The following is a 12,262-nucleotide window of genomic DNA, read 5'->3' on the forward strand; positions in this document are numbered from 1 at the left end:
TCTCTCTTTCTCTCTCTTTCTCTCTTTCATACTATCCCTTTTTCTCTGGATTGTACTCCATCTCTATCTCCCAATATATCATTTCCTCAGTTTAACTTTTTCAGACTCTCTCTCTACCTCTCTGCCTCTCTCTCTGAATCAATCACATGTTCAATACTTTATAATTAAAATTTGAGATGCATAATTTATAAAAAAAAAAAAGTTTACAAAAGACAGTTTGTGTGGAAACACAAACTCAAAATCGGCCCCCGTAGTGGTCCACCCAGGCAGGCTTCAATATTTTCAGAAAGAACATCCAAATGAAATTATTTCAAAGACAAATGAGAGATAAGAATGGAGAAAGAAGGTTAACAGATCTTGTGTAGTGCCCCAACGGTCCCGCGGATCAAAGAATAGATGAAAGTGAAAGTAAATTTAGATGTGAACCTGACCTAACTAGTTCCCCTTTTAGACCTTGTGGCAGTTGATGTAAAGTTCATCTGTTTTTGTGGCCTACGGTAAACGAGGGTGTCATGTAGCCATCACAACGACCAACCGCCTTTACTTTTCCCCAACTAATGTCAGGTACCAATTAGAGCTGAGTGGACTCAGAGGCTCCTAAAGTTGAAAATCCCAGTCTTCACCAGGATTCGAACCCAGGACCCCGGTTCGGAAGCCAAGCGCTTTACCGCTCAACCACCGCGACTCCCCTGGCATAACTGATATCTTATAATTGATCTAATTGTTTTGAAAAGGCTCAACCTCTTATTTGAATCCTCAAAAAAAAAATAATAATATTAATTTTCTGCTATTATACAAATTGTTCAGGAAAATTAAGTTTATAAAATTACTATTTCTTATAAATTAGGTCTAACTTATAATGCATACTAATTAGCTTTTTCTCTTTAAAAAACTGCTTGCATAACTGATTTTAAAAATTAGGTTTTTCGCTTTCAGAAAAAAAAAGTAGCCGTTGCATCAGAACTTTGAATGGTCTAAAATATTGTGATGTCGGATTTTCAGTATCTTTTCTAGTTTACGAGATCTAAACGGGACGGACGGACAGACTGACAGACGGACAGACGGACGGACATTTCGCACAAAACTAATAGCGTCTTTTTCCCTTTTGGGGGCCGCTAAAAAAGGAGAAAAAAATCAAGATCTCCTTTGTTCATCCATGTATCTTTCTATCCATGTTTGTAGATATCTGATAGTCTTTGGAACGTCACGTAGAGTTGCGGGTCAAGTGGGTGACCTTCACATGGTATGCCTTTGTATTTGTTCACTCAGTCTAAGAGACAGTCAAACTCTCAAAGAAGACCGTCGTTTGGGGCAAATTAAATTCAATGGCATGAAAGAACAAAGACTGTTCAATGACATATTGAAAATAAAAACTTGAGTGCGAAAGTATGTCTTAAATGTGAGAGTATGTCTTAAATGTGAGAGTATGTCTTAAATGTGAGAGTAGGTCTTAAATGTGAGAGTAGATCTTAAATGTGAGAGTAGGTCTCAAATGTGAGAGTAGATCTTAAATGTGAGAGTAGGCCATACATGTGAGAGCAGGCCATACATGTGAGAGTAGGCCATACATGTGAGAGTAGGACTTATATATGGAAGTAGCTTGTATATATTAAAGTAGGATTTGAATGTGAGAATAGGTCTTAATGTCGAAATTGGTCTGAAATTTGAAAGTAGGTTATTGATGGGAAAATAGGTCTGTAATGTGAAAACAAATTGACTCTAAAAAGTCACTTCTGTAGGTGCTACAGGTCAGAACTACACAGCTTTGATGTTATCATCAATCGTCAGTCCCTCCCCCCATGTCATCATAATACCATTCTCGGACATTGTAACACCAGAAAACTCTGAATTAAAAAAACACAAAAAAACTTAAGTCCAGACTTGGAGAAGAGTTGAAAGCGGAGACTATAAAAGAAGATTTTTTTTCTGTTTCTTTTCCCAAAGAGTCGCAGCACGAAGGCTTTTCCGGTTCCTCGTAAGAAGGGTAACTCTAGGCGAACTTCCTGCTTGACTTCTCTGAAGAAGGGGGAGTGGGGGAGGTGGACGAAAAAGAAGAGTTCCTGATTTGGAAATCAAATGAGACTGTTACCATCCGCATACCTAAACCATGAGGGTACCAAGGCGGGGTCAGTGGGCTCTAAAGATGTAAGATTCTTTAACAAAAGGGGCAGGGGAAGCAAGGTGATCTTCTAGTTGAAACTTATCAATCAAACCCTGACCCTAATACCCAGAATGTTTAAAATGAAATTTTTCAAACCAGCAAGACTTTTTTTTTGTCATTTGTTCACTAAAGTATGAGATAGTGCTGGATACTGATATATAAGAGTATGATATAGTGCTGGATACTGATATATAAGAGTATGAGATAGTGCTGGATACTGATATATAAGAGTAGGAAAAAGTGTTGGATACAGATAAAGCTGCAATAAAATCTATTTAAAAACAAAATTCGCAGATTTCGCAAAATAAAAGTAAAAGATGCTCATATAAGCAGTAAATAAACAATTACCCGCGAAAATCTATAATGTTTTAATTGCATACTTATTGTCCTCAAACTTAGTACCTATAGATGAATGCTAAAGTATTTAAACAACGTAAAGACCGAGGCTACCATAGCGTATGTGTAACTAGTGTTAGACACCTTATTTATATAGGTTAGTTATTTTAGTTATTTAGCGACGCACCATAGTAGACGCATATTGAACGGGACTAGTGACGTTTGGGATATGTTGGGTTAGAGACCGGAAAATCAGTTAGCGTTAGAACATTCCAGGGTAACGACGTGTTTAGTGACAGAGACTTCTACTGTGGCCTTTTATCATAATAAATATATATTAACTTGTTCATCATCGTTGACTACATCTCTTCACCTGTTACAATCGATGTGCCAGTTCTTGTTTGTGTTGTTGGTCAACTACACGTAATACACCCGAACAATTACACCCAAACGATTGCAGAGTAATTGGTTGACTTCAAGACAGCCTGAACTAGCAACATCACAGTGGCGACCCCCGACGCCCGAAGCCCGGATTAACCGAACCTCGAAGCCCGACGAACCTCGAACCGGACATCGAAGCAGAACGTTTACTCAGGTGAGGGTCGTGCACTCGAAGTTATAAGATTTCATCGGAGTACGGCTGAACACAGCATCATCGCAGCGTGACTTTGTTCTAGATCTACAAGCAGTCGTCGCCTGTTTGATCGCACGTTCAACGAGCCGTTAACTCAGGGTGACCTTCGTCAGGACAGTAATCATCGCAACGTCTGGTCTACTTAACCAGTATATTATCAAAGCCTGATCTTCATATGCTGAATCGACCTACAACCAGAGAAACCGTTCGTTCATAACGGGTGAGAGATCGTTAGTGAACCTGTTGGACATATTTTTTCTTCGTCATAGGAGCCACATTGAGTATCAAGTTTTACCTCGTCAGTTTCGAGAAGGACAGTTTGCCCGCTGTCAGAAGTATTGTGAGTACTACAAGTTTGGTAGCTAACTAAATCGAAATCGCTCTGTCGTCTTACCCTTGGAGAGATTCTTGTGGAGCAGTTTGCTCATTGAACCGGTTGCTTGCCACGTTTATAACGGTCACTGTGTTTAACCTTTGGAAGGTTAGTGAAGTAATCTTTATCAGTACTGAACATTGATATATCTAGTATTCGTCGGTCTAGACCATACCTAGACTTGTTAGCAGTGAAGTTGTGGAAACAGCTACATCCACTTAATTTCGTTGAAAACCGTTAATCGTGTAACGGAACGTCGTCGGAGGTGACCTTGGTTTCACCTAGTCTACATTGGACAGTTTGGTCTATTGAAGCAGAGTACAACAGCAAACTTCGTCGTACTACCGGAATAGCAGCAGAAGCAGTGAACTATTTTAGAGAACCGTTATTCGTCAGCCCAGATCAAGTCATCGTCAAGAAAGTCGTTATTCGTCAGCCCAGATCAAGTCATCGTCAAGAAATTCGTTATTCGTCAGTCGTCCAGATCAAGTTGTCGTCAAGAGACTGTTATTTGTCAGTAATCATCTACACAAGTCAAGTCATCGCTAGAAGAACCGTTAACCTATTCGTCAGTAACTGTGTATACAAAGTCGTCGGAACTACACATACGGTCATCAACAGTCGTCAAAGAAACTGGAACATTTTGCTGTGGCATATCAGGACATCTGTGGCATTACGTGGGATACTGGTAGCACCGGAGAACAGAGTCAGAACTGGAAGAGAGGCAGTGGAATTTGTTGTGATCTAGCATATTCGGGAGTCCGAACAAAGGGATCTTTCTTATCAAAAGCTAAGTGCCATTTTTCTTATTAGTATATGTTTAGATTGCCCTTAGAAATAGATTTTGTCTAAATTTGGTACGTTAGCCTGAGTAAAATCAGGTGGTGCGCCTTAAAACCCGTCGGGGTAGAAGACGTAATTTAGATGAAAAGCTATATTATACGTTTAGGATTGTAATTTGTTTTGTTTGTGTAAACGTCATATCCGTTGTTGCCTGGTTACTTCGTGACGTTATCATTGTGTGCCATATTGTCATATCCCAACCCATAGCGATAGTCTCATTTTAATTATTTCATTTGTTTATATTATTTTAAATTATTTATTTTTATTAATTTAATTAGATCTGTATTTTTTTTCACTTAATGATAGAAAGTGCGGGTAGGATTCTTTCATTGTGAATCAGACTAAAATAATTTTAGTTTGAGCGGTTAAAATCAATTATGATTTTGCCATGAGAATAATGCCGAAACTGGCTATGTAGTCAAACACTATCGTCTGGCTAAATTTAGATCTGCAAATTGTTGTACATCTCTTTGGTACAATTTAATTATCTAGACTCTACTTTGAAATATTATTAAGTTGAAGATGAATGAAGGTAGTACATTCTAGATATATATATCTTGTTGAAGATATATTTGACACTGTATACACATATTTGTTTCGCATGGTGAAATAGAACCATAATCTACTCTAGATCTAGACTCTAGACAGTCTTTGAATTTACTCTAAACACTTCACTGTGACTTCAGTCATACCAGATTTTGAAATTGATCATAGTTATTCATACTAGATCTAAAAGTCATAGTGCTCTTGATAACTATAGATCTAAATGGTAATATTATACATACTATAATATACTAGATTTAAATTTGTGTGTAATACTGGACCTAATATACAGATTTGAATATAACCATAATAACTCAGACTAGATTTATACATTTACTAAATCTATAGATAGAGACATATCATTTAAAATTTGTATAAAAGTGTGGAAAAACTTAAATATAAAATAAGTTTAAAGTATAGCCATAACTAATATAGGCCAAGTAAAAATATATATAAAATATAAAACACAATGGCTACATCATCATATGTGGACCTTAAGGAGGTTAAGGAAACAGCTATGCAGGATGGAAAGGCCATGGAGTTAAAAGGAAAGGACTTAGCAGCTTATGTACAGCAAGTTGTGAAGGAAGAAACGGAACGTCAAAGACAAGAGATAGAAAGACAAGAAGAACGTCAAAGACAAGAGATAGAAAGACAAGAAGAACGTCAAAGACAAGAGATAGAGAGACAAGATAGGATCAGAAAGGAAGAATATGAGAAGCAAAAAGAGGACCGAGAACATGAAGCTAAAATGGAGAAGATGAGATTGGATGCAGCACAAGCCAGAGCCCAAATTGAACAAGGAAATAACACAAATAACTCAAATAATTATATCACTCAAAGAGACAACCCTAATTCACAAACATGGCTAAAGAGAAAAATACAAAGTTTTGATGAACAGAAGGATGACATTGGTGATTTCCTGAAAAGATATGAGGCAAAAATGTCTACATTTAATATGCCTGAAGAAGAATGGTCTGAAATACTGATAGACTTTGTTCATGGTCAAGCTCTAACAATATGCCAAAATCATGACCATCATATTGATGATAGCTATCAAGTTTTAAAAAGAGAATTATTGAATGCATATGGTCATAATGCTACAACTTTTAGAAAGAAATATTTTGACAATATACCATCATTAGGAATAGAACCCCAAACCACCATTAATATGGAAAAGGATTTCTTCAATAAGTGGGTAAAATTAGAAAAAGTGAATAACTCTTATGAAGGATTAAAAAATTTTATTCTAGTGGACAACTTTGTAAATAAATGTGATCCTCAATTACAATCTTTTATTAGAGAAAGAAATCCAAAAACTATAGATGAAATAACAGAAATAATGAGAATATATAAAAATGCCTATCCAAATAAACCATTTTCTGATAGGGATAAGAGCAAAGTAGATTTAATAGGATACACCAAAGAAAATGTTGATAGAAGTAGAAATAGAAACAGATCAAATAGTGGAAATAGAAAATATAGTGAAATAACCTGTTTTAAATGTCAAGGAAAAGGTCATATAGCAGCTAACTGTAGAAGAGGGAATAGTAGGTCTGGAAGTAGAAATAGATACAATGAACAAAATAACAGTAGATATAGGAGTAGAGATAGGAATGACAGGGGAAATTATAGAAATAGGAGTTACAGTAGGGAATACAAAAATAAAGGTACAGATAGGGTATATTTCATGGAAGGAAATAGGAACAATTTTGCAGTGTACCCAGGGTTTGTAGATAGAATTCCGGTGGAATTAATCAGGGATTCAGGTTGTAACACTTTGGCAGTAAAAACTAAATTTGTCAAACCTCATTGGTATAAAGGGTTTACTAAGAAAGTAGAATTAGCAGATGGCACTGTAAGGGAATTTAAAGCTATAAGGGTGTACATTGAAACTCCATTTTTCACTGGTTATTGTGATGGCATTGCAATACCAGAAATGAGATATGATATGTTAGTAGGAAACATAAAAGGAGTTAAAGAATGTTCAAGAAAAGAATTAGAAGACTGGCAAAACAAATACAAAACCATAAGACAAAATCATGAAAACATAGAAACACAAAATATAACAAGTATGATTATAACAAGATCAATGGATAAAAAAGATGAGAAACAGGAAAATACAATAAATGTAATAAGTAATGATAAAGAAGAAGAAACCAGTAATGTAATACAAATAGAAAATACAGATGTTAAGGAAAGAGAGATAGAAAAGGAAACACAAAATAGTCTTGAAACACAAATATCTCAAAGTGAAAAAGAAACAACACCCACATTTGCATTAGAACAAATGAATGATAATATTATTGGGAAAATTTATTCAAGAATATCAGATAAAAACAATAATAATCCAATGGAGAAATTTTGTATAGAGAATAAAATATTGTTTAGACAAACAAGTAATGATAATAAGAAAATAAAACAACTTGTCTTACCACAGAAATATTGGAAAGATGTTTTAATCATGACACATGATAATAATTTAGCAGCACATAGGGGAGTAAAGAAATGTTATAGGAATTTGTCAAAACAAGTATTTTGGCCCAAAATGAAAGCAACAATCAACAAATACATAAACTCATGTGACATATGTCAAAAGAGATCTAACAAAAGTCTAATGAATAAAGCACCTATTCAAGAAATGGATGAACCTACAGCACCATTTCAGAAAGTATCTATTGATTTAATAGGTCCTTTAATTAAAACTGAAAATAATAACAAATACATTCTAACAGTAATAGACATGTTTAGTAGATACCCAGAGGCAATCCCATTATCAAATACAAGTGCAGAAAATATCATTAATGCCATAACTCAAAAAGTAATTACAAGACATGGTATACCTAAAATTATATTGAGTGATCAGGGATCTCAGTTTAAGTCAGAACAATTTAAGAAATGGACTAAACAATACAATATACAACACATATACTCTTCGGTTTACCACCCGGAGAGTAACGGTTTATGTGAACGATATGGTGGTTCATTAAAAAGATCACTAACAAAAATAATTCAGAATAATCAGAACAAGTGGGATCATTACATTAACTATGTACTATTTGCTCATAGAAACAACATCCATGAAGCAACACAATTTTCACCATATGAAATAATACATGGAAGAAAACCTAGAGATGAATTAGATGTTTTCAAAGAAAATCTAATAGACAATGAGAATAAATTAAATAATGACAGTGAAACAACAATCACAACAGAATTGAAAGAAATATGGACTCAAGCATATAACAACAATAAGAAGTACAAACAAAGTGCTCATGAGAATATAAATAAGAAAAGACAATTGAAAACACTAGAAGTAGGAAACAATGTATTAATATTGATAAATGACCTGAAAAATAAAATTGGTAAACAATGGAAAGGTCCATTTAAGGTGATAAAACAAATTAATGATGTGAATTATCAAATTGAAATAAATGGGAAAATTAAAACATATCACATAAATAATTTGAAACTGTATCATGATAGAGAAGATGAGTTAATACAAAACATTCAGGAGGAAATAGAAAATAAATTTTCAGAAAGAGAAGAATGCTTGATGATAATAACAAATGAAAATCACAATGAAAATGATATTAAGGAAATACCTGTAATAGAAACAAAAGAGAATCAAACTTGGCAAAAGATTAATCTTAATAATCTAACTAAGGAAAAGTCAAAAGACATAACTAAAATAATACAGGAATACAAAGAAATTTTTTCCAGCATACCAGGAAAAACAAATATTATTAAACATGACATTAAAGTAACAGACACAAAACCTATCAAGCTTAAGCCATATAGAATACCGTTACATTTACAAGACAAAGTAAAGAAAGAAATAGACAATTTACTAGAATCAGGTATAATTGAGCCATCAACATCTCCTTATGCTTCACCAATTGTGATAGCCAAAAAGAAGAATGGAGATATACGGTTATGTATTGATTATAGGAAAATTAACAACATCACAGAATTTGACCCATATCCAATGCCAAATATAGAGGATATTTTACATAAATTAAATGGAGCAAAATTTTTTACTAAATTGGATTTAACTAAAGGTTATTGGCAAATACCTTTAACAGAAAATGCAAAACCTTACACAGCATTTGTAACACCATATGGTATTTTTCAATGGAATTATATGAGTTTTGGATTAGTAAATGCACCTGCCACATTTAATAGAATGATGAACATGATAATTGGAAACAAAGAAAATGTTATTTGCTATTTAGATGACATATGTATTTTTAATAATAGTTGGGAGGAACATTTGGTAGATGTAAAAGAAGTATTCAAAATAATAAAAGAAAGTGGACTTACAATTCAAGCAGAAAAAGTAGAAATAGGATTGGAGGAAATAATTTTCTTAGGACATAAAATAAATAACAACATGATTAGCCCTATTGAAGATAACATAAAGAAAGTACTTAATATTGAAATACCTACAACAAAAAGACAAATTAAAAGTATATTGGGAATAGTAAATTATTACAGAAAGTTTATAAAAAACTTAGCAGAAATAGTGAATCCACTAAATGACTTACTTAAAAAAGGAAAACCTCAAAAAGTAGTTTGTAATGAGGAATGTGTGAAAGCTATTGACAGAATTAAAGATGTTTTTAGTCATGAACTAATATTAAGACTACCTGATAAAGACAAAATATTTTATGTCACAACTGATGCATCTGGTAATGCTATTGGTGGTTGTTTAATGCAGAACTATGATAACTTACATCCTATATTATATGTAAGCAGAAAATTGTCAGAGGCAGAGAAAAAATATAGTGTCATTGAAAGAGAAGCCTTAGCTGTAATATGGGTAATTACTAAGCTAGAGAGCTATTTAATAGGAAGGAAATTCATATTATTAACTGATCATAAACCTATTCAGTATATACAGCAAAAGAGCATGAAAAACAGTCGTGTTTATAGATGGTTCTTAGCACTACAGGAATATAAATTTGAAGTGAAAGCTATTAGTGGATCTGTGAATATTGTAGCTGATCTATTGTCTAGAATGACATTGAAGTGAAACAATTTTGTAAATAAACTATGATTATATTGAGTATGTAATATATATTAATATATTGACACCATTTATATGTTATGGAAAAGGGAGATAAGTAAATTTGATGTTAAGCATTTAAAAGTAAGTATGGATATTTTTTTTTATGTGAATCATTTCATATATCATTGACGAAAGTTAGTTCTATGGAAAAGGGTGAGTATAAAAGAAAAATGGACAAAAGCGTATAAAAGGGTGGTAAGAAAAAAAATTTATTGAATGTGTAAATAAAGTTTATAATTGTTTTTTTGAAATATTGTATTTTATCAGATTACTGCCAGTGAAGAACATTTGTGACGTGTGACGTGCCCATATGATGCCACATTTTCCTCCATGATGAACTGTGTACTAATGAAGATGATTTTGGAATGTTATGAACTGTTATGAACATTGACGTGAATATGAGGAACTGTCAAGATGAAGATGTCAAGATGAAGATGTCAAGATTTTATGTTTGTGGTCTTCCCCTTAAATTGAAAATGCCCTTGTAAGACTTGACAGTAGTGGAAAAATATTGACATATTTTTTTTTCAAGGGGGGGAGGAATCTGTTAGACACCTTATTTATATAGGTTAGTTATTTTAGTTATTTAGCGACGCACCATAGTAGACGCATATTGAACGGGACTAGTGACGTTTGGGATATGTTGGGTTAGAGACCGGAAAATCAGTTAGCGTTAGAACATTCCAGGGTAACGACGTGTTTAGTGACAGAGACTTCTACTGTGGCCTTTTATCATAATAAATATATATTAACTTGTTCATCATCGTTGACTACATCTCTTCACCTGTTACAATCGATGTGCCAGTTCTTGTTTGTGTTGTTGGTCAACTACACGTAATACACCCGAACAATTACACCCAAACGATTGCAGAGTAATTGGTTGACTTCAAGACAGCCTGAACTAGCAACATCACACTAGCATGCATACACAAGTTTTGATTGGCAAGTGGCATACCAACGTTTCCCATTCAGCAGCGGTTCTCAACCTTTTATGGTCGGCGACCTCTTTTAACAATCCCCACTCTGACGCGACCCCCCCCCCCACACACACACACATACAGCAATATAAGAATAGACAATAACACTCCATATTTTCGATGGTCTTAGGCGACCCCCAGCAAATCGTCAATCGACCCAAAATGGGATCGCGACCCACAGGTTGAGAACCTCTGCCATACAGGCACGTAATAACTAGAGAGCCTATCAAACTTTGTCTTTGGTAATAAGATTTTTTTTTTCGTCGATCATAGGTCGACCAAATAAACAAAACGTATATTAGACTGAAAAGGGAAATAATTCATGTATTGCAAATAGAGAGTAAATGTTATAGTGTCTTTAGGTTATCAATGTTTGTTTTGTAACTAAACATCACAAAAAAGTGACACAAATGTTTATAAGACAGAAACACATGGATATATAAACACATTGATAGGATCATCTTAGCTTTTAAAAACACATTTTCTAATAAAATACTTTAGATAGATGCAAGTTTAAGATTCCGGGGAATAGTTAGATTTTATTTTTTTTTTAGCGTCAAGTTTTAGATTGTTGTTTTTTATCGTTCTGACCACAGGTAATGCCCAGGCATTCATCTTATTTCTGTACGATGATCCACAGTCGCTTTGCGAATGAAGAAGGGCATTTATTTTTATATACATTTTTAAATAAGTCCATACACGTTCAAGTCAGAAATATTTGAGTCTGTTTTAGTGTGAAAGGTGAGACTGAAGCATTTAATGAACTGAAATGTTACTTCTTATCATGCCTGGAGAACATGAGACTGGAAACAAGAGAAAAGTTTGTTTTTTTTAAGGCGAAGACAAATAAGAGATAAATGCAAAAAGAGAAAAACGATAATATGAGATTAAAGTAAAAAATAATCGAAGACAACAATCCTATCACCAATGCGAGTCAGATTACTTACTCACCGTAGACCAATCGTAGAGCCAGTGACAGGGAGAGGTCTGTGTGACGTCACATAAACAGTTACACACACACACACATGTTCACACACACACACAGACGCTTTCACTCACACACTCTCTCTCACACACAGACACACACGCAATAAAGATGTAGCAATATGTGTTTAGGAAAAAAATGCCTAGGTATGAAGCTGTTTAATCAGTAGATTTACTAGGAAAGAAAAAAAATATGCATAAATGAGCAGACCAGGAAAGAACTACACAAAGAAACACAAGTAGAAGAAAGAATGGGAGAAAAAGGGAAGGTCACATAGATAAAGTAAAAGCAAATTTAACTTACCTTTAATCGCTATTGATCTTGATCAAGGGAAGTAAT

At 34.1% G+C, this 12,262-nt stretch overlaps 1 long non-coding RNA gene across 1 annotated transcript; it reads left to right on the top strand.

Moving 5' to 3' along the window:
• Nucleotides 1-2,631: 2,631 nt before the first annotated feature.
• On the top strand, nt 2,632-10,718 carry LOC129928301 (uncharacterized). The gene is made up of 2 exons (XR_008779889.1): nt 2,632-4,879; nt 10,229-10,718. It is a non-coding gene; the product is annotated as an uncharacterized LOC129928301 (long non-coding RNA).
• The last annotated feature ends 1,544 nt before the right edge of the window (nt 10,719-12,262 follow it).

This window comes from Biomphalaria glabrata, chromosome 9 (genome assembly GCF_947242115.1).
Source record: "Biomphalaria glabrata chromosome 9, xgBioGlab47.1, whole genome shotgun sequence".
In the NCBI taxonomy this organism is placed as follows: domain Eukaryota; kingdom Metazoa; phylum Mollusca; class Gastropoda; family Planorbidae; genus Biomphalaria; species Biomphalaria glabrata.